Source organism: Pan troglodytes, chromosome 8 (genome assembly GCF_028858775.2).
Source record: "Pan troglodytes isolate AG18354 chromosome 8, NHGRI_mPanTro3-v2.0_pri, whole genome shotgun sequence".
In the NCBI taxonomy this organism is placed as follows: Eukaryota; Metazoa; Chordata; class Mammalia; order Primates; family Hominidae; genus Pan; species Pan troglodytes.
The window spans coordinates 145,909,681-145,936,488 of NC_072406.2; the positions used below are offsets into that span (position 1 = coordinate 145,909,681).

Genomic DNA, 26,808 nt, shown 5'->3' on the forward strand with positions numbered 1-26,808 from the left:
GACAAAATGAGGGACACGGCCCAGTGTCTGGTCCCAATGACCCTGATCAACAGAGTCGTGAGGGGTCCTGCGGGGGCTGCTGCATCCACGTGCCCTGGAGCAGGGCTGAGGTCCTGGGAAGGAGGTGGGAGGGTTGGCTGCATCTGGCAGTGAGGTTGAGCATGGGGTCCCACGGAGATGCTGCACCCAGGTGGGGACACTGGGGTGTGAAGCCATGTGGAAGGGCTGCTGGGTCAGGGGCAGGGAGGTGTAGAGAGGGGGGTCTAGCTAGGAGGAACAGCAGGAGAGGCTGGAGGTGAGAGGGAGCCCCGGAGACCTGCGTACGTGGGCATGGAGCCATGATGTGAGTGTGGGGCTGGGTGGGAGGCAGGGGAGGGTGCCCTTGAGGCTGAGGAACACTTCACTGTCAGGGCTGGTCCAGGTGCCCAGCAGGGCGGTGACCTGGTGCTGGACGGAGCTGCACCCCCAGCGGTGGGGTGGGAGTCCGTGGGCAGCTGCAGAAAGCGCAGAGGAGGTTTGGATTTGAAGGTAAGGCAGCAATGTGGTCACAGATGGATGGAATCCTGGGGTTGAAGGGATTTGCTTTTGTGTTAACGATCGCAAGCACAAGGGCCGGAATTCTCTATTACAACAAGAAATAGCTTTAGAAAATATAAAATGAAAAGCTATTCATAGCGGGCATGGTGGCTGATGGCTGTAATCCCAGCACTTTGGGAGGCTGAGGCGGGTGGATCACCTGAAGTCATGAGTTCGAGATCAGCCTGGCCAACATGGTGAAACCCCATCTCTACTAAAAATACAAAAATTAGCCAGTCGTGGTGACGTGCGCCTATAATCCCCACTACACGGGAGGCTGAGGCATGAGAATTGCTTGAACCCTGGAGGTGGAGGTTGCAGTGAGCTGAGATTGTGCCGTTGCACTCCAGCCTGGGTGACAGAGCGAGAGTCTGTCTCTAAATAAATAAATAAATTGATCGCAGACACCAGCACACATCCATGTCCTGAGAGGAACCAGGTGGGGAGGGTGATGAGGAGGCTGGGGGGTGTGGAGGGTTGGATGAAGACTGAGAGAGAGGGGATTCAAGGCTCTCCAGGAGGCGGGAGGGAAAGGTCTTCATCTTGGACCAGGCAAGGTCCCCCCTCTGCTCCTGACTGCCACCGGCTTTCCCGGATCTCTGCCTTGCAGATGACAGGCTGTGGGACATTGCAGCTTTCATGATCACGTGAACCAACACCTCACAGGAAATCTCACCGGAGCTCTTTCTCCAGTCTTCAGACAGAAGGTTCTCTGTTAGGCACAAGAACAAGCTGTCCCAGCCTTGCTGTTTGTGATGGAAAGGGCCTTATCGGAGATGCTCCACGTGACAGAGTCCACACTCCACGTTAGAGTCCACACTCCACGTTACAGAGTCCACACTCCATGTTAGAGTCCACACTCCACATTACAGAGTCCACACTCCACGTTACAGAGTCCACACTCCACGTTAGAGTCCACACTCCACGTTACAGAGTCCACACTCCACGTTAGAGTCCACACTCCACGTTACAGAGTCCACACTCCATGTTAGAGTCCACACTCCACATTACAGAGTCCACACTCCACGTTCAAGCGCAGGCTATGTGTCCTCTTCCCTTGTTGCCCCAACACCTCCCTGCAACCCCCACTCTAAGTCTGAGGCTGTGGGGGTCTGGGTGGGGTCACACTGGTGTTGAGGTGGGGTGTGAGGTCACTGCAGTCTCCTGAGCAAACAGGCAGCCAGGGCCACTGCGGCTGCAGGGGAAGCGCCTTGCCTGAGGAGCCATGCTTCTCATCGTCCAGTTTCTAGGGATCTCCGAACTCTGCACCTTCCACACGGGCTGCGTATCAGGCATTTTCCAATTTTCTTTGTCCAGTAATCTTCATTTCATCTCAGACTTCACAGTGGAAAGTGGTCTGCAGAGATTGCCCTGTGAATCTCCGTTCTTGGGTCAAACTTAACGTTAAGAGCAAATTTCTAATCAGTTTGGCAACTGACCACTTTCTCCCAGGACTCATCTGCCTCCTGCGTTCCTCTGTTCTGGCCAACTCTCTGCCATCAGGGACCTCGATCATGTCTGCTGCAGAACCACAGAGCAGGAAAGTGCTGAAAGCTGGATCTGCAGCAGCAATTGAAAGGCAGTGCGGTCCCAGCGTTCTTTATACAGGTGGCATGGGGTTGGGGCATGCATTTATACAGTGAGGCAGCTGATTTTGTAAAACTTTTCCATGTGAGAAGACAGTGGCTTTGAGAAGTAGCAACAGGACTAACCAGTACAAATTTTTATATGCCAATCATGTCCCAATAAAGTGGTCTTAAAAAAGGCTGAAGCTTATGACAAAAATAAAGAAAGAAAGCAAAAAAAGAAAGAAAAGAAAAAAAGAACGCACCCCCAAGGTGAATTCCAGGCAGCAGCAGCAGCCGTGGTGGATGGGCTCAGACCAACCCTCAGTGGGAGGAGCTAGGGAAGACCCCGCAGCTGCCCCGCTAGGTAATGACTGTGGGAAGCTGGCCCTAATCCCAGAGTTCCCAGTGCCCTCACAGTTTGTTAACACAGGACACCCCTAACACACCAGTCTCATGAAAAGAGGGGGGTCCCTGAAGAGCACCCAGGTCCCTCCAGGCCACCCAGGCCCAGGGGTCGGTCTGGACCTGCCATCTCCTTCTTGTTCTCCCCAGCCCCTCCAGGGTCTGCCTCTGACACCAGCTGAGTGTGACCTTTGATGTCTCAGAGCTCCCGTGTCATCAGCTGTGAGGTCATCTCCTGTCTTTCTTTCCCTTGGTGTTGGAAACTTTCAAATAATGTCGCACTCAGAACTCAACTTGTAACACTCCCATAGCGACACCTTCAGTGATGCTGGCCGGTAGCTGCACCCCTCATCCTTCTGTCTGGGCTGCTTCTTCTAGTCCTTTCTTGGGATCTGAATTTTACCCCTAAACTCTGTGCCAGGGGCCGAGGCCACAGTGCATGCTGGATGAAGTCCCAAAGCTGCACTCAAGAACAGCTTATGCTGGCGAGGCACAGACCAAGTGCTGCCTCAGATGGAGAAGAGCCACCAGGACTTTAGACAAACCCGGAGAGAACCCCAGAGGTGAAGACGCCCGGTGCTGGCTGGGACCTGTGCTGTTCCCCACGGGCCGACACAGCAGGGCCTCAGATACAGGGCAGACACATCCAGCCCTGCAGGGAATAGCCAACAGGCTTCTGTGGGGCACATGGAATCCTCTGCAGAGCTGTCTGTGTCCAGGGGCATTTTGTTCACTAAATGGTTCACTGAAGTGCTGTCCTGGAGAGATTTTCCAGCTTTAACGTATTTTTCAGTTGCCTTTTAGGAGAAATATCTGGTAGCGATCAAGAAAGCAGAGTTGTCATAAATCAATAACTTTTTTAATGGATTTTTTTCTTTTAAATAGACTTTAGTTTTTAGAACAGTAACATTAAGTGGAAGGTACAGAATGTTCCCATTATCCCCTCCCCTCACACGGCCTCCCCACAGTCAACGTCCCCCACAGAGCGTTGCATTTGTGATAGTCAATGAGGCTGAGTGAACATCCTTGTCACCAAGAGTCCACAGTTTACATTAGGGTTCACTCTGGGTGTTGTTATTTCTATAGGTTTGAACAAGTCTAATGATGTATATCCACTATTACAGCACCATGCAGGGTGGTTTCACTGCCCTAAAAATCCTCCGTGTTCCAACTGTTCATCCCTCCCTCCCAGCTAACCCCTGACAACCACTGGTGCTTTTACCGTTACCATAATTTTGCCTGTTCCAGAATGTCGTATTGTTGGAATCATACAAGTATGTACCCTTTTCAGGTTGACTTCTTTCACTTAAGAACATGCATTTAAGCTTCCTTCCTGTCTTTTCATGGCTTGACAGCTCATTTCTGTTTAGCCGTGAATAATATTCCATTGTCTGATGTACCACAGTTTATCCGTTCTCCTACTGAAGGGCATCTTGGTTGTTTCCAAGTTTTGGCAGTTATGAATAAAGCTGCTGTAAACATCTGTGTGCAGGTTTTTGCATGGACATGTGTTTTCAGTTTATTTGGGTAAATACCAGGGAGCATGATTGCTGGATTTTGTGGTAAAATGTTTAGTTTTATAAGAAACTGCCAAACTGTCTTCCAAAGTGGCTGCGCTGTTTTGCATTCCCACTCTGGAATGGATGAGAGTTCCTGCTGCTCCACATCCTCGCCAGGTTTGGTGCTGTCAGGGTCTGGATTCTGGCCCCTCTAATAGGGGCGTGGTGGTGTCTGGCTGACATTTTAATTTGCATTGCCCTGGTAACATATCATGTGGAGCATCTTTTTCATATGCTTATTTGTCATCTTTATGAATGTCAATTCAGTTTCCAACATTCTTAAAGGAAAAAAGAAGATTTTCAGCTAAACTTTTCTGGTAAATTGAAGATGTAACACATATCTATTCATATGGAAAGTGATGTCACCTCTAAAATATTGATAATTCTCAAGGAGAAGTTTCCACGGAGGACACAGCACAGCGAGCTCCAAGTATTCTAGCTTTGGCCAATTGTGAGAGGCTCCTTTAGGTTAAAGGCAGAATATGGTTATGAAAACCACAGGGAAAAGGGGGCATTCTCCAGTCTCTTCGTAAAGAAATTGGAGTCTAGAGTAAAATGTGCCCCTTTGTTAAAATATTATTGCTCAAGAAGTAGAAATATATAAAACATATATATCATATATATATAATACACACACACACACAGAGCAAAGAAAATACGGTTCCAAATTCATTCAAACTGGTTCCGTACTGTGCTTCAATTCTCATGTCAGATGCTGGGTTGGAAGGATTTGGGATGTCGTGTAATCTGAAGCCTAATGATCCAAACAGATTGAACGTTAAGTCAGTAAGAATTTCTTATTGCTTGTTATAGGATGCTTACTGATTTGAAAACAGAATGTTTTTTAAGAGAAAGAAGTTAAGTGCCACACATTTCAATTTAAAATGTGAGATGAAGTATATTTCCTTGCCAATAGACACAAAAACATGTAGCTTTTTTCTTTTTCCACAGACTTTATAGAGCAGATCCGTTATTTCTGTGGAAACCCCTGGTGTGCCTGTTGACGGAATAAACGGTGAGCTTGGAGCACCTCGCCGCTCCCTGGCCGCAGGCCTTCCACAGCTTCCCAGGGCTCTGGGGTGTGTCCGGGTCATGTAGCCCCCAACAGATGCCTTCTGCTCCTCAGGCTCTGTGCTCGGCACACTGTGTTCCAGCTCTGCTTCTGTAAAGCTCATCTTCTCTTAATTCCACTGAGCATTTTTGTCTCTTTCCTCTTCACATCTGTTGATAGTTCCCTGCACGTGAATGCCAGCCTCTTTTTCTCCAACAGTTAAGAGATGCCCAGGTTTCCCAGCCACTGCAAAGGGGCCCTGCGTGAGGCAGGTGGCGCATCTACGCTGCCTTCGAATCAGATGACCTGGGCTCAAATTCAGCCACTCACGAGAACTGTGGAAGCACTTACATTACTTCAGCTCTTCAAGCTTCAACCTGCCCCGCCAGTGGAGTGGACATAATATAAGAGACGACATGCCCCTGGTGCCTGCTCCATGCTGGACATGGTCTCAGCTGCTAGGGATGGCAGAGAGGAAGGCAGAGCTCACCCAGGAGGCCAGGCCATGCAGGGCTGTGGGCCACTGTTAGGGGCAGGGGCTTGATTCTGAGGGTGACAAGATTTCATTGCTGGGTTTTGAGCAAGGGAATGCTATGACGGTATTTACCTTTCTCAGGCTCAGGCTGCAGTGTGGAGAGTGGAGGAGGGGAGACAGCAGGAGGCCTGGTGGCATGGGGCTGCCAAGCTCCTATGGAAGGGACAATGATGCTTGGGCCCAGTGTAGCAATGAGGCGACCGACAACCTGTCCAGTTTGGAATGTGTGTTGAGTGTAGAGGCATCAAGGCTCACCAGATGTCAGGAGGTGTAGGTTTAAAGAAAGTTCCTAAGTCTGGGCCGTGAGCAGCCCGATAAATGTGGTGTCACTTTCTACAGTGAGGGACAGAGCAGGGAGAGAAGTCAAAAGTTCTGATTTGAACCAGACTTCCAAGTGGAGATGTCCTACAAGAAGTTGGGTATGTGAGCCCAGAGAACAGGGCTCAGTATATAAATCTGTGAATCCACTGGCATCATGACTCCTGAGATGGCGTGACATGGCCTAGGGAGGGATAGAGGAAAGGCAGCTCCGTACGCTGGAGCTTTCCAAAATGTACAGTCTGGGAGAGAAGGGTCCAGCTGTGTGGCAAGGAGACAGAGGGAAAGTCAGAAAGGTGGTGCCTTGGAAGCCAAGTGAAAAAACTGTTCACAGAAAAATATTTCAAATGTTGGTTTCTAAAAGGTTAGCAAAAGTGTCCAAGTGACACTTCGTCTCTACAAAAAAAAAAAAAAAAAAAAAGCCAGGCAATGGGGTGCATGCCTGTAGTCCCAACTACTCAGAAGGCTGAGACGGGAGGATCGCTTGAGCTGGGGAGGTTGAGGCTGCAGTGAGCTATGATCACACCACTGAACTGCAGCCTCGGTGTTAGAGCAAGACCCTGTCTCAAAAAAAAAAAAAAAAAAAAAAATGTCCAAACACTGTTGAGAGGACAAAGAAGGTGAAGAGTGAGGTTTTTGATTGGATTTTGCAAAATGGACATTAATGGAAACTTTGTTAAGAGCAGTTCCTCTTGAACCCTAGAGTTGGAGGCAACACAGAGAGTGAGAAGTGGCTAAATGGAGAAAGGAGGACGGGCAGCTCTCTCGGGGGTTTATGGTAACAGAGGAGAAGAACGGGCTGGTATCCGGAGGTGGTATCTGGAGGTGGGTGCATGAGCACCAGAGAGGAAAGTCAGATTTTCTGTTGCTTTTTGTTTGGTTGGCTGATTTTTGTTTGCTCTGGTTTTGGATGGAGAGTAGCATATTTGCATATTGATGGGTTGATAACTCTGAGTTATGAAAAGATCTCATTAATGAATATGGAATACCTAGTCATACGTGACATTGAGTAAATGCTGGCTGTTGTTTTCATCACTGTCACCTTTTTCTAAGCCTCTCTTCACATGTTCTGGCTTATTCTAGTTTGAGTTAGAGCACTGTTGTATGAGCTACACTTCTGGTTTTATCAAACACTATGTTATTCTACACTATTTCTCACATGGGCCTTTGCTTCTTGGGTTTGGTACAAACTCCTGGATGGCAAATTCTGTGCCTTGTCCACTGCCCACCCTGCAATGCCTCGCACTGTGCTAGCTCAAAGCTTGAATTCAAGTCAGCTGCGAAACTGCATCCAAGAGTCATCTGGAGGAAAGTGTTGTTTGCTCTTGGGGCATGCAGACCCAATCTGATGGGGCAGGTGCTCTGTCTTCAACTCCCTCTGTCCTGAGGGGGGGCAGGAGGAGGAGTGGCACAGGCAGCTGTTGTACCTCCCTGTGAACAGGAACCCCAGTGGCGGAGTTCAGATTTCTGTAGCTGGACACATTCTTGGCCTCAAACTACACTGCAATCACAGCCATTTGGCTCCAAGTTCTGAAAGGGTGGCTTGTGAAAAAAGAACTCTAGAGAGAAATTAAAGCTCAACTTCCAAGGAATTTCTAGTCTGTGTATTTGTGTTTTATCCCCAGTTGATGGTACCTAGAAGACCAAAAGGAGGGCAGCTTCATGTCTGAGAGTAAGTACCGACTTGGAAGTCTAAAAGGCACCACACATGAGTCTCATCTCCTGTCCTCAAACACTTGAGGCTCCTGCATGTGGCACCCGACAGCGTCCTCTTCTCAGGAGGAGAAACCACCACATGATGTGCAGACATGGAGACATATTTCCCTCAAGTGCGTACAACAGAGGTTGGAGCACTAAAGCCCTAACGTTAGAGCCAGAGATATTAAAAAGAGAATGCAAGGCCAAAGCCTTAATAGTATGCTTTTTCATCTAGTGCTAAACAAAGGAGAATATAGTTCAGTGCAAGAGAAACTTTGAAGCCAATAAAATAGCAGGAAAAATGGAAAATAAGAGGAGGACCAGGTAATTTAGGATATATTTTAAGTTTTACAGCAGAAACAGACACAAAAACCTGAGAAAGACAAGTGCAAATTTAAATGAGAAAATGAAAGCACATTGTTTTCAGGATACCTAAGATAATGACACAAGAATGAAAATGAGTTCATTTCTATAATTACATGAATCGACCAAATGGGCGTTAACATCTGCGTATTATACATCTTGTCCCCTCTGAAGTTCTGTCCTCATTTCTCCTCCCTCTTTCGGAGTCTCCATTATTTTCCTCTAGAGATTGGCATTCAAGGTGCACGGCTCTGAATCAGAAGTTGCTGTAATTAGGGTGTATCCATGGTAATGATAACGAGGGCTAATACTAATCCCTCCTTCTTCCCTCTTCCTTTCCTGACTCTTGTCCCCAGGGTCCCCATCCCACTCATGTGTGCACACGCACACGTGCACACACACACAAAGGTGCACACAAGCACTCCTAGGACATCCACAAGAGGATGGGCACCCATGCAGAGCGGCCTTGCCAACCCCAGAGCAGATAGCCAGCCACACGTCAACATCAGAAAGGCTCGTATCCTTCTGAAATGGAGGACTCCCTGTTGTGAACCTAATAGAATATCGACATGTGGACACCACAGTTCAGCCAGATTCTCTCGAAAGTGTCTGTGCTGATAGAGGTCCACAATGCCATACTCACGTTTAGAAGCCTGAGATATTTGGACTCTGCAATCAGCTGAATTGTGTCCTGCCAAAGTCCTACGTTGAAGCCCTAACCCTTAATGTGGCTGTCTTTGGAAGTGGGGTCTTCAAACAGGTGATGAAGGTTAGGTGAGACCACAAGGCAGGGTCCTGATCCAATGGGAGTGATGTCCCCAGGAGAAGGCGAAGGGATGTCAGGGATGCGTGTGCAGAGGGAGGACTATGTGAGGGCACGGGAGGACATCAGGGATGCGCGTGTAGAGGGAAGACCATGTGAGAGCACGGGAGGACGTCAGGGATGTGAGTGTAGAGGGAGGACCACGTGAGAGCATGGGAGGACATCAGGGATACAAGTGCAGGGGGAGGACCACGTGAGGGCTCGGGAGGACATCAGGGATGTGAGTGCAGAGAGAGGACCACGTGAGGGCTCAGGAGGACGTCAGGGATGTGAGTGTAGAGGGAGGACTACGTGAGAGCACGGGAGGACATCAGGGATGTGAGTGTAGAGGGAGGACCACGTGAGGGCTCGGGAGGATGTCAGGGATGTGAGTGCAGAGGGAGGACCATGTGAGGGCACGGGAGGACGTCAGGGATGTGAGTGCAGGGGGAGGACCACGTGAGGGCTCGGGAGGATATCAGGGATGTGAGTGTAGAGGGAGGACCACGTGAGGACTCGGGAGGACGCCAGGGATGTGAGTGCAGGGGGAGGACCATGTGAGGACACGGGAGGACGTCAGGGATGTGAGTGTAGAGGGAGGACCACGTGAGGACTCGGGAGGACGTCAGGGATGTGAGTGCAGGGGGAGGACCATGTGAGGACACGGGAGGACATCAGGGATGTGAGTGTAGAGGGAGGACCACGTGAGGACTCGGGAGGACGTCAGGGATGTGAGTGCAGGGGGAGGACCATGTGAGGACACGGGAGGACGTCAGGGATGTGAGTGCAGGGGGAGGACCACGTGAAGGCTCGGGAGGACATCAGGGATGTGAGTGCAGGGGGAGGACCACGTGAGGACATAGGAGGATGTCAGGGATGTGAGTGCAGAGGGAGGACCATGTGAGGGCTCGGGAGGATGTCAGGGATGTGAGTGTAGAGGGAGGACCATGTGAGGGCATAGGAGGATGTCAGGGATGTGAGTGCGGATCACGTGAGGGCACGGGAGGGCGTCAGGGATGTGAGTGCAGAGGGAGGACCACGTGAGGGCACGGGAGGGCATCAGGGATGTGAGTGCAGAGGGAGGACCACGTGAGGGCACGGGAGGACGTCAGGGATGTGAGTGCAGAGGGAGGACCACGTGAGGGCTCGGGAGGACATCAGGGATGTGAGTGCAGAGAGAGGACCAAGTGAGGGCACGGGAGGACGTCAGGGATGTGAGTGCAGAGGGAGGACCACGTGAGGGCACGGGAGGACGTCAGGGATGTGAGTGCAGAGGGAGGACCACGTGAGGGCATGGGAGGATGTCAGGGATGTGAGTGCAGAGGGAGGACCACGTGAGGGCTCGGGAGGACGTCAGGGATGTGAGTGTAGGGGGAGGACCATGTGAGGGCTCGGGAGGATGTCAGAGATGTGAGTGCAGAGGGAGGACCACGTGAGGGCACGGGAGGATGTCAGGGATGTGAGTGCAGGGGGAGGACCATGTGAGGGCTCGGGAGGATGTCAGAGATGTGAGTGCAGGGGGAGGACCACGTGAGGGCACGGGAGGACGTCAGGGATGTGAGTGCAGGGGGAGGACCACGTGAGGGCTCGGGAGGACGTCAGGGATGTGAGTGCAGGGGGAGGACCACGTGAGGGCACGGGAGGACGTCAGGGATGTGAGTGCAGGGGGAGGACCACGTGAGGGCTCGGGAGGACGTCAGGGATGTGAGTGCAGGGGGAGGACCACGTGAGGGCTCGGGAGGACGTCAGGGATGTGAGTGCAGGGGGAGGACCACGTGAGGGCACGGGAGGATGTCAGGGATGTGAGTGCAGGGGGAGGACCACGTGAGGGCACGGGAGGACGTCAGGGATGTGAGTGCAGGGGGAGGACCATGTGAGGGCACGGGAGGACGTCAGAGATGTGAGTGCAGAGGGAGGATCACGTGAGGGCACGGGAGGGCGTCAGAGATGTGAGTGCAGAGGGAGGACCACGTGAGGGCACGGGAGGGCATCAGGGATGTGAGTGCAGAGGGAGGACCATGTGAGGGCACGGGAGGACGTCAGGGATGTGAGTGCAGAGGGAGGACCACGTGAGGGCTCGGGAGGACATCAGGGATGTGAGTGCAGAGGGAGGACCACGTGAGGACACGGGAGGACGTCAGGGATGTGAGTGCAGAGAGAGGACCACGTGAGGGCACGGGAGGACGTCAGGGATGTGAGTGCAGGGGGAGGACCACGTGAGGGCATGGGAGGATGTCAGGGATGTGAGTGCAGAGGGAGGACCACGTGAGGGCTCGGGAGGACGTCAGGGATGTGAGTGCAGGGGGAGGACCACGTGAGGGCTCGGGAGGACGTCAGGGATGTGAGTGTAGGGGGAGGACCACGTGAGGGCTCGGGAGGATGTCAGAGATGTGAGTGCAGAGGGAGGACCACGTGAGGGCACGGGAGGACGTCAGGGATGTGAGTGCAGGGGGAGGACCACGTGAGGGCTCGGGAGGACGTCAGGGATGTGAGTGCAGGGGGAGGACCACGTGAGGGCACGGGAGGACGTCAGGGATGTGAGTGCAGGGGGAGGACCATGTGAGGGCACGGGAGGACGTCAGAGATGTGAGTGCAGAGGGAGGATCACGTGAGGGCACGGGAGGGCGTCAGAGATGTGAGTGCAGAGGGAGGACCACGTGAGGGCACGGGAGGACGTCAGGGATGTGAGTGCAGAGGGAGGACCATGTGAGGGCTCGGGAGGACGTCAGGGATGTGAGTGCAGAGGGAGGACCATGTGAGGGCTCGGGAGGACGTCAGGGATGTGAGTGCAGAGGGAGGACCACGTGAGGGCACGGGAGGGCGTCAGGGATGTGAGTGCAGAGGGAGGACCACGTGAGGGCTCGGGAGGATGTCAGGGATGTGAGTGCAGGGGGAGGACCATGTGAGGACATAGGAGGATGTCCGGCATTCGAGTGCAGAGAGAGGAACGTGTCAGGACATGGGAGGATGTCAGATATGCGTGTGCAGAGGGAGGACCACATGAGAACATGGGAGAAGATGTCGTCTGCAAGCCAGGGAGAGGCCTCAGGAGGAGCAGCCCTGCCACACCTTGCTCTGGGACTGCCACCCTCCAGTACCCTAGGAGAACACATTCCTGTTGGTGAAGCTGCCAAGGCCGTGCTGCAGCACCAGGGGCCTCTGGTTGACAGACTGCAGAGCAGCGATGCCCGTGGTAGCCTCCACGTAAACTCTCTAGAAGGGTTTTGTTTTCTATCCTCATTTTTCCTGCCTTATCTTTCAAGAGGCTTCCTTTGCCTTCACTTGTGTGGGTTCGTTTCTAAATACAGAGAAGGAATGCAGGCAAGGGAGCACCAAGACAAGCCATCTTTTTAAAAGATAAAAAGGGCACATTTTTCTTCCTTCCTGAGCAACTCATACACCAAGTATGCACAGAACACCTGTAAATGGTAGAGGATTCAGATATTTTTAAAGCACAAAACCTACTCTTGAAGAACACACAACTGCTGAGTGGTAACAAAGTTTTGGCCGCTATAGCTGCTAAAAATAGAGTTGTCATATCCTAAAACTAAAAATAAAGAAATACATCACTGACCAAACACGCTTGATGGCCTTCATTTGTATACGGTCGTGACAAGCCTGGTGGGAGGTGTAAGAATGCTTGGGTGTTACCCTGCCCCCGAGGAGCTCATGAAAGCGGTGTTCACAGCATGCTGCAGTTGCTCACATCGTAGTTCATAAGGCATTTTCTCACATGCCACCTAAACTCTTCTGCAGGGCAGCTGGGGCAGGCACCGCCTTTCTGTTTCTCAGGTGTGAAAACTGAGGGTCTCAAGGAGGCAAGCACTTGCCAAAGTCACGCAGCAAGCACGGACAAATGAGAGGGAGGCGTCTCCAACCAGGTGCAGGCTGGCAGATGTGGGCCCATGAGCACCACTTGCCCTCAGGTCTGTGGTAGGGGTCAGATGGGTGACAGCCACATGAGAGGCCATCCTCTTGGGGTGGAGGAGAGAGGCCACTCTCCTCTGGGATGGGCTTGAAAGATGTCTCTGTACAGGGTGGGCAGAGAGGAGAGGGAGACCTTCTCAGAGCAGGGAGGTGCACGCTGTCACCAGGAGCTGGCCAAGAGGCTCACCAGAGCTGCGGTGGAGGCCGTGCAGACTGTGTGGCGGGGCTGGAACCTGGTTTCATAGAAACAACAGGGAGAAAACAGAGTTGTGAGCTGGAGAGGTGCATGGCCAGATGAGCCGCACAGGTGGGTAGTGGGACCAAGGCCACAGTGGTCAGGAAATGCTGTGAGGGGACAGCGAGGAAAGAGGATGTCCCAGGGCTGTTCATGCTTGTGACCACAAAGAAGAGATGGCTGGGCCAGGCTCCCCCTTAGCAGGTCTCGTAGCAGTTATGCAGGTGCGATCATCAGTTGATTGAAGAGCTCTCGGGTGAAAAGACACAGAATAGTTCCCATGTCATCGATGCCAGGGTGGGTTTTTATCTCAAAGAAGGCCCGTGCCCTACAGCTGGGAAATGCCATTCCCTTCACTGCTGCTTCTGCATTTAAAAGCCCTACAGCTGGGAAATGCCATTCCCTTCACTGCTGCTTCTGCATTTAAAAGTCCTATCAGTGCTAATGGAACTCACAAATGCCTCATGCAGGGGAAAACACACTGCATGAATAGGGATAGCAATTTATAGGACTGACTGAACTTAAAGGCATTGAGATTACATCCCGCAGAAAGAGGCTGGCATACAATCCAAAAACTGGCCTAGTTAGGTGGCATTCTGAATGAACGTCAGAAATAGCCTGCATTTTTGCCTCAATCAGCCTCTGCATATTCTTTTTCTTAAAAGCTTAAAGCAAACAGAAGGACATGCTCAGTCCTAAAGGTTCTTTGTGGCCCAAGATGTTCTGGCATGAGAACTGCCCTATGCCAGGAGGGAAATGTTCCAGGAAAGGAGGTGTCGGTGGTTTTCAGCCACAGGAACTAGCTTCTCGTGACACCCAATCCTGGGGAATTAATTCTGTGACCCCAGAATAAGTTTCCAAGGACAGGGATGTCACTTGGGTAAGGCATACCAAGTCTCCAACTGTGAACACATCTCCGCTTTTCCAACCTCAGCCAAAGGAGGCTGCAGCTCTGGTCGGGCTCTAACACGTGCATGGCTGTCATGGATGCCCATGTGTGCCTGGGCAATAGACGAGGGTGTGCCTTGCTGGCCGTTTCTGTGGTGCCCTGGCTAGCCCACCACCATTGTGCAGAGGAGGGTGCTGAGGCCTGTGGAAGTTACTGCAAGGTCACCAGCCCTTGCCCCTGGAGGAATCCGTGTGGTCCCAGCTCTCAATCTGCACACGTCGTATCTCCTCCTTAGGGGAGGTTTCCCACCCCCTCTGAACACAGTGAAAAGTGAGTGTGGTTGAAAGCACCAGCCTTAGTCCATGTTCCCTGATAGACACGGCCACATCTGTCAATCTAACCTTTGGGCACAGCACCTGCAAGAAACCAAGGCCCAGGCTGCAAAGAAAGGACGCGACAGAGCCTGGACACCGCTGCCTTCATGGGAGCTTGCGTGTGCGGGTGATACTGATGTGGCTCCTCGCATCCTGTGGGTGAAGCTGGAAGTCCCAGGCTTTGCCATCTCTGGTTCCCCACTTCCCCAGTTTCAACGCTCTCCTCTCCCCACCCCTGCAAACACACCCTATGATCTAATTTAGCATTTTTCAATTTATTCACAAAATCATTTATTGCTCAGGAAGGGATCAAGATCCACGCACACAAGCATTATTCCGGTTTACACAGCATCTTCTCGCTTCTGTGACAGATTCACTTAGGATGGTACACCTTCTCAGATTGTGTTTCCTTCTCATACAATGTCCAAACACCACTTCTCTATCTGGTAAGCTCCTAGTCATACTTCAAAGCCCAATCCAAATGCTATCAACTCTGAAACCTTCCACTACCCAACCCTGCAAGCAGAGCTGCTGTTCCACAGCTGTTTGCTGTATAACTGATTATATTTGTATTTTTGTATTATATTTGTATATTCCGGATATTTGCTCACATCTTTCTCTCGCATTAGGTAGTGCTGCATGCCACAGCACCAGCACCAAGTGTGGCTCGTAATGTGCTTGCTCTTTATCCAAGGAAAGAGGCATGAGAGAGGCACAACACTAATGAGAGAAGCATTTTCAGTGGACTGTGTAGTAAAACCTAAGTACAGCTGTCCTAGGGAACAAGCCAAGGGAATCTGCCCTCCCCTCCCTCACTTCCAAACAGAACTGGCAACTGTAGGTGCACCCCTTCCTTTTCTTCATAAGGGCCCTTGGTTTTTCTTTGGAAGTCATTCCTCCCTGACAGTCTGAGCATTAATTTGGATGGGGAGGCTCCGACCTTGTGTTTTCAGGGGAGGCACAGAACCTGGGACTATCCTAGGAGAGTTCTCCATCCCCTGGCCTCAGAGATTGGTGCAAGACGGCTCCTGACCCCAGCAAGAACAGCATGTTACCCCAAATTTTGCCAGAAGTCTTGAGGGAAAGTCCTCTCTGATGTACTGGCTGCAAAGCATCATGCAAGCCCTGAGCTTTGTTACAGCTGTGCAGAGAAAACCATCTTAGAAATGAAGCCCACACAGAGACAGCAGAGTCAAAGATGGAGACAAATTTCCAGATGGTGCTGAGCACCTGGATCCAGCCATGCCCGATGCTCACACTGGGACTTTTGGTCACTTATCCTAAGCCATTTTGAAGTGGGCTTCAACCCCCATTGCCACATAAAATATCCTGGTCATTCTCCACCAATCTCCGTATCAGAGGGGAACCAGCACCATAGTCAGGCAGCATGGAAGACGGTGCTCAGGGAAGAGACAGAGGAGTTTCTGCTGCAGGGTCCTTGTCATCCTGCAGACGCAGGTCTAGGGAGGACAGACACCCAGCATGGTCAGGGCATTCTGGGCAGAGGAACTGATCATCAGCCCCTCAGCCAACGCAGAGGGAATGAGTAAGGGAGTCACCAAACAGCAGAAGCAAGAAAGCATCGTATGCCTTTGCCTTCACAAGGTCCAGCCTCCACCCATTGTGACAATGATAACGCCGACCCAGAGGAGACGTGGAGAGAACTCTGGCTCCACTTCTGCGGCTCTGTGCCCATGCTGAGAGGTGCAGCTTCTGGAATAGCTGCCACTTCCATGTCCCCTTGTTTATCTTTTGTTGTCAGATTACAATATTTCTGATAGCTGGCTGAAATTCGACGTTTCAGTTTGCTGACTTTTGAATCCAACTGGTAGCATTCAGTGAAGTTATGATGCTCAGTCTATCATCCTTCTCTATCTCTCTATCAATCATCTATCATCCATCCATCTATCATCTATCTACTATCTACCTTATCTACTATCAGCTATCTATCATCCATCCATCATCCATCTATTTATCTACCATCTCTATCTACCATCCACCTATCTACCATCTATCAATCACCTATCATCCATCCATCCATCTATCATCATCTCTATCTACCATCTACCTATCATATTTATCTACTATCTACCTATCATCTATCATTATCTATCATCTATCTACTATCTACCTATCATCTATCAATCAAGTATCTATCATCCATCCATCATCCATTTATCTACCTATAATCTATCTACTATCTACCTATCATCTATCAATGATCTATCATCCATTTATCAATCACCTATATACTATCAGCCTATCTACTATCAATTAATTACCAATATCTGTCATCTACCTATACATAAATCACCTATGTATCTATCATCTATCCATCTTCACATGCACACATATGCACATACACACATATATGTACATGATGTATGTGTCTATACTCATACACACATATAAAGGCAATTCGTATTTCTTATTTTCAGTATCTCCTCCCTGATCAGTGTTCGAGCTGTCCAGGAGATGTATGGCTGCTCGAAGAGTCTCACAGCCAGTTTGACTGCCCCTACAACCAGTTCTCTCCACATTTTAATGTGACTTGACAGGAGAAAACAGTCATTTACTTTAATAAATTCTCCTCAGCAAAATGAGAGATTACTTTAAAATAGAAGCAGCCAGGACCAACACCCTGGGTGAAAATAATCACATTGATTGCTATAGGGAGATTAGAAACTCTTACAGAGGGCTAAGAAGAAAAGTCAGCGTAAAACGTCCACATTCAAGAGTTAAGTTAGTACTTACAAAGGGCAGGGAACTGTCTAAGGCCACGACAACAAGCACAGGGGGCCTCTGGGCATCAGTGCCAGGACGGCGAGTAGAGAAGTCCGGCTTGGAGAGTACAAAACAGGCGCGATGTCTAAAGTCCATTGTGCCGCTGAGGAGAGAGGCCATTTCTCTTACTGTCTCCTGTCTGAAGAGGAGGAGGAAGTAAACGTTGAAAAACGACAGGAATGAAGTCAGTGGCAAGACCAGCTGGTGCCACCGATGATGAGGCCTGAGGTGAAAAGATTAACCCCCCACCCCACTCCAAACGCATGTGCTCTCAATCTACAAGACCAGCTGGTGCCACCGATGATCAGGCCTGAGGTGAAAAGATTAACCCCCCCACCCCACTCTAAACACATGTGCTCTCAATCTACAAGATCAGCTGGTGCCACCGATGATCAGGCCTGAGGTGAAAAGATTAACCCCCCACCCCACTCTAAACGCATGTGCTCTCAATCTACAAGACCAGCTGGTGCCACCGATGATGAGGCCTGAGGTGAAAAGATTAACCCCCCACCCCACTCCAAACGCATGTGCTCTCAATCTACAAGACCAGCTGGTGCCACCGATGATCAGGCCTGAGGTGAAAAGATTAACCCCCCCACCCCACTCTAAACACATGTGCTCTCAATCTACAAGATCAGCTGGTGCCACCGATGATCAGGCCTGAGGTGAAAAGATTAACCCCCCACCCCACTCTAAACGCATGTGCTCTCAATCTACAAGACCAGCTGGTGCCACTGATGATCAGGCCTGAGGTGAAAAGATTAACCCCCCCACCCCACTCTAAACGCATGTGCTCTCAATCTACAAGACCAGCTGGTGCCACCGATGATCAGGCCTGAGGTGAAAAGATTAACCCCCCACCCTACTCTAAACGCATGTGCTCTCAATCTACAAGACCAGCTGGTGCCACCGATGATCAGGCCTGAGGTGAAAAGATTAACCCCCACCCCACTCTAAACGCATGTGCTCTCAATCTACAAGACCAGCTGGTGCCACCGATGATCAGGCCTGAGGTGAAAAGATTAACCCCCACCACACTCTAAACGCATGTGCTCTCAATCTACAAGACCAGCTGGTGCCACCGATGATCGGGCCCGAGGTGAACAGATTAACCCCCCAACCCCACTCTAAACGCATGTGCTCTCAATCTACAAGACCAGCTGGTGCCACTGATGATCAGGCCTGAGGTGAAAAGATTAATCTCCACCCCACTCTAAACGCATGTGCTCTCAATCTACAAGACCAGCTGGTGCCACCGATGATCAGGCCTGAGGTGAAAAGATTAACCTCCACCCCACTCTAAACGCATGTGCTCTCAATCTACAAGACCAGCTGGTGCCACCGATGATCAGGCCTGAGGTGAAAAGATTAACCTCCACCCCAATCTAAACGCATGTGCTTTCAATCTACAAGACCAGCTGGTGCCACCGATGATCAGGCCTGAGGTGAAAAGATTAACACCCACCCCACTCTAAACACATGTGCTCTCAATCTACAAGACCAGCTGGTGCCACCGATGATCAGGCCTGAGGTGAAAAGATTAACCCCCACCCCACTCTAAACGCATGTGCTCTCAATCTACAAGACCAGCTGGTGCCACCGATGATCGCGCCCGAGGTGAAAAGATTAACCCCCCCACCCCACTCTAAACACATGCGCTCTCAATCTACAAGACCAGCTGGTGCCACCGATGATCGGGCCCGAGGTGAAAAGATTAACCCCCCCCACCCCACTCTAAACACATGTGCTCTCAATCTACAAGACCAGCTGGTGGCACCGATGATCGGGCCTGAGGTGAAAAGATTAACCCCCACCCCACTCTAAACGCATGTGCTCTCAATCTACAAGACCAGCTGGTGCCACCGATGATCAGGCCCGAGGTGAAAAGATTAACCCCCCACCCCACTCTAAACGCATGTGCTCTCAATCTACAAGACCAGCTGGTGCCACCGATGATCAGGCCTGAGGTGAAAAGATTAACCCCCCACCCCACTCTAAACACATGTGCTCTCAATCTACAAGACCAGCTGGTGCCACCGATGATCAGGCCTGAGGTAAAAAGATTAACCCCCCACCCCACTCTAAACGCATGTGCTCTTAATCTACAAGACCAGCTGGTGCCACCGATGATCAGGCCTGGGGTTAAAAGATTAACCCGCGCACCCCACTCTAAACACATGTGCTCCCAATCTACAAGACCAGCTGGTGCCACTGATGATCAGGCCTGAGGTGAAAAGATTAACACCCCACCCCACTCTAAACGCATGTGCTCTCAATCTACAAGACCAGCTGGTGCCACCGATGATGAGGCCTGAGGTGAAAAGATTAACCCCCCACCCCACTGTAAACACATGTGCTCTCAATCTACAAGACCAGCTGGTGCCACCGATGATCAGGCCTGAGGTGAAAAGATTAACCCCCCACCCCACTCTAAACGCATGTGGTCTCAATCTACAAGACCAGCTGGTGCCACCGATGATCAGGCCTGAGGTGAAAAGATTAACCCCCACCCCACTCTAAACACATGTGCTCTCAATCTACAAGACCAGCTGGTGCCACCGATGATCAGGCCTGAGGTGAAAACATTAACCCCCCACCCCACTCTAAACGCATGTGCTCTCAATCTACAAGACCAGCTGGTGCCACCGATGATCAGGCCTGAGGTGAAAAGATTAACCCTCCACCCCACTCTAAACACATGTGCTCTCAATCTACAAGACTAGCTGGTGTCACTGATGATCAGGCCTGAGTTGTAAAGATTAACACCCCCACCCCACTCTAAACGCATGTGCTCTCAATCTACAAGACCAGCTGGTGCCACCGATGATCAGGTCTGAGGTCAAAAGATTAACCCCCCACGCGACTCTAAACGCATGTGCTCTCAATCTACAAAACCAGCTGGTGCCACTGATGATCAGGCCTGAGGTGAAAAGATTAACCCCCCACCCCATTCTAAACACATGTGCTCTCAATATACAAGATCAGCTGGTGCCACCGATGATCAGGCCTGAGGTGAAAAGATTAACCCCCCACCCCACTCTAAACGCATGTGCTCTCAATCTACAAGGTCAGCTGGTGCCACCGATGATCAGGCCTGAGGTGAAAAGATTAACTCCCCACCCCACTCTAAACGCATGTGCTCTCAATCTACAAGACCAGCTGGTGCCACCGATGATCAGGCCTGAGGTGAAAAGATTAACCCCCACCCCACTCTAAACGCATGTGCTCTCAATCTACAAGACCAGCTGGTCCCACCGATGATCAGGCCTGAGGTGAAAAGATTAACCCCCACCCCACTCTAAACGCATGTGCTCTCAATCTAGAAGACCAGCTGGTGCCACCGATGATCAGGCCCGAGGTGAAAAGATTAATCCCCCCACCACACTCTAAACGCATGTGCTCTCAATCTACAAGACCAGCTGGTGCCACTGATGATCAGGCCTGAGGTGAAAAGATTAACCCCAACCCCACTCTAAACGCATGTGCTCTCAATCTACAAGACCAGCTGGTGCCACCGATGATCAGGCCCGAGGTGAAAAGATTAACCCCCCACACCACTCTAAACGCATGTGCTCTCAATCTACAAGACCACCTGGTGCCACCGATGATCAGGCCTCGGGTTAAAAGATTAACCCCCGCACCCCACTCTAAACGCATGTGCTCTCAATCTACAAGACCAGCTGGTGCCACCGATGATCAGGCCTGAGGTAAAAAGATTAACCCCCCACCCCACTCTAAACGCATGTGCTCTCAATCTACAAGACCAGCTGGTGCCACTGATGATCAGGCCTGAGGTGAAAAGATTAACCCCCACCCCACTCTAAACGCATGTGCTCTCAATCTACAAGACCAGCTGGTGCCACCGAGGATCAGGCCTGAGGTGAAAAGATTAACCCCCCACCCCACTCTAAACGCATGTGCTCTCAATCTACAAGACCAGCTGGTGCCACCGATGATCGGGCCTGAGGTGAAAAGATTAACCCCCCACCCCACTCTAAACACATGTGCTCTCAATCTACAAGACCAGCTGGTGCCACCGATGATCGGGCCTGAGGTGAAAAGACTAACCCCCCACCCCACTCTAAACGCATGTGCTCTCAATCTACAAGACCAGCTGGTGCCACCGATGATCAGGCCTAAGGTGAAAAGATTAACCCCCCACCCCACTCTAAACGCATGTGCTCTCAATCTACAAGACCAGCTGGTGCCACCGATGATCAGGCCTGAGGTGAAAAGATTAACCCCCACCCCACTCTAAACACATGTGCTCTCAATCTACAAGACCAGCTGGTGCCACCGATGATCAGGACTGAGGTGAAAAGATTAACCCCCCACCCCACTCTAAACGCATGTGCTCTCAATCTACAAGACCAGCTGGTGCCACCGATGATCAGGCCTGAGGTGAAAAGATTAACCCCCCACCCCACTCTAAACACATGTGCTCTCAATCTACAAGACTAGCTGGTGTCACTGATGATCAGGCCTGAGGTGTAAAGATTAACACCCCCACCCCACTCTAAACGCATGTGCTCTCAATCTACAAGACCAGCTGCTGCCACCGATGATCAGGCCTGAGGTCAAAAGATTAACCCCCCACCCCACTCTAAACGCATGTGCTCTCAATCTACAAGACTAGCTGGTGCCACTGATGATCAGGCCTGAGGTGAAAAGATTAACCCCCCACCCCATTCTAAACACATGTGCTCTCAATCTACAAGATCAGCTGGTGCCACCGATGATCAGGCCTGAGGTGAAAAGATTAACCCCCCACCCCATTCTAAACGCATGTGCTCTCAATCTACAAGGTCAGCTGGTGCCACCGATGATCAGGCCTGAGGTGAAAAGATTAACTCCCCACCCCACTCTAAACGCATGTGCTCTCAATCTACAAGACCAGCTGGTGCCACCGATGATCAGGCCTGAGGTGAAAAGATTAACCCCCACCCCACTCTAAACGCATGTGCTCTCAATCTACAAGACCAGCTGGTGCCACCGATGATCAGGCCTGAGGTGAAAAGATTAACCCCCACCCGACTCTAAACGCATGTGCTCTCAATCTACAAGACCAGCTGGTGCCACCGATGATCAGGCCCGAGGTGAAAATATTAATCCCCCCACCACACTCTAAACGCATGTGCTCTCAATCTACAAGACCAGCTGGTGCCACTGATGATCAGGCCTGAGGTGAAAAGATTAACCCCAACCCCACTCTAAACGCATGTGCTCTCAATCTACAAGACCAGCTGGTGCCACCGATGATCAGGCCTGAGGTGAAAAGATTAACCCCCCACACCACTCTAAACGCATGTGCTCTCAATCTACAAGACCACCTGGTGCCACCGATGATCAGGCCTCGGGTTAAAAGATTAACCCCCGCACCCCACTCTAAACGCATGTGCTCTCAATCTACAAGACCAGCTGGTGCCACCGATGATCAGGCCTGAGGTAAAAAGATTAACCCCCCACCCCACTCTAAACGCATGTGCTCTCAATCTACAAGACCAGCTGGTGCCACTGATGACCCGGCCTGAGGTGAAAAGATTAACCCCTGCACCCCACTCTAAACGCATGTGCTCTCAATCTACAAGACCAGCTGGTGCCACTGATGATCAGGCCTGAGGTGAAAAGATTAACCCCCCACCCCACTCTAAACGCATGTGCTCTCAATCTACAAGACCAGCTGGTGCCACCGATGATCAGGCCTGAGGTGAAAAAATTAACCCCTCCGCCCCACTCTAAACACATGTGCTCTCAATGTACAAGACCAGCTGGTGCCACTGATGATCAGGCCTAAGGTGAAAAGATTAACCCCACCCCACTCTAAACACATGTGCTCTCAATCTACAAGACCAGCTGGTGCCACCGATGATCAGGCCTGAGGTGAAAAGATTAACCCCCACCCCTCTCTAAACGCATGTGCTCTCAATCTACAAGACCAGCTGGTGCCACCGATGATCGGGCCCGAGGTGAAAAGATTAACCCCCCCACCCCACTCTAAACACATGTGCTCTCAATCTACAAGACCAGCTGGTGCCACCGATGATCAGGCCTGAGGTGAAAAGATTAACCCCCCCACCCCACTCTAAACACATGTGCTCTCAATCTACAAGACCAGCTGGTGCCACTGATGATCAGGCCTGAGGTGAAAAGATTAACCCCCACCCCACTCTAAACGCATGTGCTCTCAATCTACAAGACCAGCTGGTGCCACCGATGATCAGGCCTGAGGTGAAAAGATTAACCCCCCACCCCACTCTAAACGCATGTGCTCTCAATCTACAAGACCAGCTGGTGCCACCGATGATCAGGCCTGGGGTTAAAAGATTAACCCCCGCACCCCACTCTAAACGCATGTGCTCTCAATCTACAAGACCACCTGGTGCCACCGATGATCAGGCCTGAAGTAAAAAGATTAACCCCCCACCCCACTCTAAACGCATGTGCTCTCAATCTACAAGACCAGCTGGTGCCACTGATGACCCGGCCTGAGGTGAAAAGATTAACCCCCCCGCCCCACTCTAAACACATGTGCTCTCAATGTACAAGACCAGCTGGTGCCACTGATGATCAGGCCTGAGGTGAAAAGATTAACCCCCCACCCCACTCTAAACGCATGTGCTCTCAATCTACAAGACCAGCTGGTGCCACCGATGATCAGGCCTGAGGTGAAAAGATTAACCCCCCACCCCACTCTAAACGCATGTGCTCTCAATCTACAAGACCAGCTGGTGCCACTGATGATCAGGCCTGAGGTGAAAAGATTAACCCCCCACCCCATTCTAAACACATGTGCTCTCAATCTAGAAGACCAGCTGGTGCCACTGATGATCAGGCCTGAGGTGAAAAGATTAACCCCCACCCCACTCTAAACGCATGTGCTCTCAATCTACAAGACCAGCTGGTGCCACCGATGATCAGGCCTGAGGTGAAAAGATTAACCCCCCACCCCACTCTAAACGCATGTGCTCTCAATCTACAAGACCAGCTGGTGCCACCGATGATCACGCCTGGGGTTAAAAGATTAACCCCCGCACCCCACTCTAAACACATGTGCTCTCAATCTACAAGACCAGCTGGTGCCACCGATGATCAGGCCTGAGGTGAAAAGATTAATCCCCCCATCCCACTCTAAACGCATGTGCTCTCAATCTACAAGACCAGCTGGTGCCACCGATGATCACGCCTGGGGTTAAAAGATTAACCCCCGCACCCCACTCTAAACACATGTGCTCTCAATCTACAAGACCAGCTGGTGCCACCGATGATCAGGCCTGAGGTGAAAAGATTAACCCCCCCACCCCACTCTAAACGCATGTGCTCTCAATCTACAAGACTAGCTGGTGCCACTGATGATCTGGCCTGAGGTGAAAAGATTAATCCCCCCACCCCACTCTAAACGCATGTGCTCTCAATCTATCACGACCCTTTCACGTGGAACCCTTTAGAGTTGTAAACCCTTAAAAGGGCCAGGAACTCTGTCTTCAGAGAGTTCGGTTCTTGAGACTTGAGTCCGCGGAAGGTCCTGGCCGAATAAAACCAAATCATTCCTTAACCCGGCGTCTGAGGGGTTTTGTCCATGGCTCATCCTGCTACACCATCGAGAAGTGCCAAGAAGGAAAAGGGCCTCTGGCCCGTGGGTGTTGGGCAGAGTCAGAGAAGATGGGCAGGAGAACCAAAGAGGGCCCGTGGCACTGACGTTAGCAGGCACAGGGAGGAGGTCTCGCTCCTGGAGCCTAGAATAGGAAGGATGACTGGGGAGCTGGGAGGGATGGAGGGAGGGCATTTGACGTGGACAGGACTTCTGCCTTCAAAGAAGGGCATGTCTTTAGGTTCCCTGATAAATTGAACTTCTCCTGTGCTCAGCCTACAGCAAAAAGAAGGTGGGGCCAGGTACAGTGGCTCCTGCCTGGAATGCCAGCATTTTGGGAGGCCAAGGCGGGAGGATTGTTTGAGCCCAGGAGTCCAAGACCAGCCTGGGCAACGTAGTGAGACCTTTTTGCTACAAAAAAGTTTAAAAATTAGCTGGGCACAGTGGCGTTTGCCTGTGGTCCCAGCTACTCAGGAAGCTGAGGTGGGAGGATCGCTTGAGCCGCTGGAGGTGGAGGTTGTAGTGAGCCAAGATTGTACCACTGCACTGCAGCCTGGGCGAAGAGCAAGACCCTGTCTCCATAAAAAAAAAAAAAAAAAAAAAAAAAAAAGATGGTAGTGATGATTCTAGCACCTTCCTCAGGTTTCTTTAGCTTCCTGGTTCTACCTGCATGGAGCATTTTGTATGGCAGGAAATTTTTTCTTCTTGTAATAAACAGTACACAGGAAATTGTGGAATGAAATGAAGCCCAAGTTATTCTGTTGACAAAAGCAGCATTTTAGTTAATTTTCAGACAAGATTTCTCAGCCCTCTACTGTGAATTTGCCTTTCTGATTGCTGGAGATAATGAAAGAGGTCATAAAACCTTCTTTATGGGTATTATATCATTTGTCTTCAATGTCATGCAATTCTAGAAATCAAAGCTGAAAAGAAACTAAGACAATTTGTAGACAATTTCATAGGTGTAGTAGAGGTGTGTTTAATAACTCAGGGCTGCAATTCTGAAGTGAGATTTAGATACTTCCCATGAGAGTCCACATTGTGGAAGGTACGGGGCGAGGGGCACTTGCAGAGGTGTGTTTAATAACTCAGGGCTGCAGTTCTGAAGTGAGATTTAGATACTTCCCATAAGAGTCCACACTGTGGAAGGTATGGGGCGAGGGGCACTTGCAGAGGTGTGTTTAATAACTCAGGGCTGCAATTCTGAAGTGAGATTTAGATACTTCCCATAAGAGTCCACACTGTGGAAGGTATGGGGCGAGGGGCACTGGCAGAGGTGTGTTTAATAACTCAGGGCTGCAATTCTGAAGTGAGATTTAGATACTTCCCATAAGAGTCCACATTGTTGAAGGTACGGGGCGAGGGGCACTGGCAGAGGTGTGTTTAATAACTCAGGGCTGCAGTTCTGAAGTGAGATTTAGATACTTCCCATGAGAGTCCACATTGTGGAAGGTACGGGGCGAGGGGCACTGGCAGAGGTGTGTTTAATAACTCAGGGCTGCAATTATGAAGTGAGATTTAGATACTTCCCATGAGAGTCCACATTGTTGAAGGTACGGGGTAAGGGGCACTGGCAGAAGTGTGTTTAATAACTTAGGGCTGCAATTCTGAAGTGAAATTTAGATACTTCCCATAAGAGTCCACATTGTGGAAGGTACGGGGCAAGGGGCACTTGCAGACACTATTCATGGGTTAATTGATGAAAGCTTCATGGAAATCAATATGTCAATCAAGAGCCGTGATACACATTGACCTTTCGATGTAGGAATTTTAGTTTTTAGGATACTAGACTAAGGAAATAATTAGAAATATAAATATTCTTGTACAAAGATATCATGACAGTATTATTATAATGGAAATTATTGAAAATATGTGAATCCAAAATGATGAAGTAGTTAAATAACAAATGATATATAAATGCAATGAAATGTTATATAGTCATTAAAATTACTGTTTTGAAAAATTTTTACCCACTAGAAAAATGTTTATAAAGAAATATTAAGTGAAATGTTGAGAAATATATAGAACTTTACATAAAATATATTAGCCATGCAAATACATGAGTGTATGCTTTCTGTGGATAGACATAAATATTGCTAGAGAAAAAAATAGAAAAGAATCCATCAAGGCATTAACTAC

General features: G+C 50.4%; 1 long non-coding RNA gene across 4 annotated transcripts in view; it reads right to left on the minus strand.

Moving 5' to 3' along the window:
• The window catches only part of LOC107976215 (uncharacterized), a 97,841-nt gene that overhangs the window by 50,442 nt on the left and 20,591 nt on the right, over positions 1-26,808 (minus strand). For 2 of the 4 annotated variants that reach the window (XR_008537521.2, XR_008537519.2), the window contains exon 4: positions 17,052-17,220. This is a non-coding gene — a long non-coding RNA (uncharacterized LOC107976215). Of the gene's footprint in view, positions 1-8,016; positions 13,033-17,051; positions 17,221-26,808 lie in introns of those variants that run through there. The other 2 variants (XR_008537522.2, XR_008537523.2) reach the window with 2 other exon arrangements.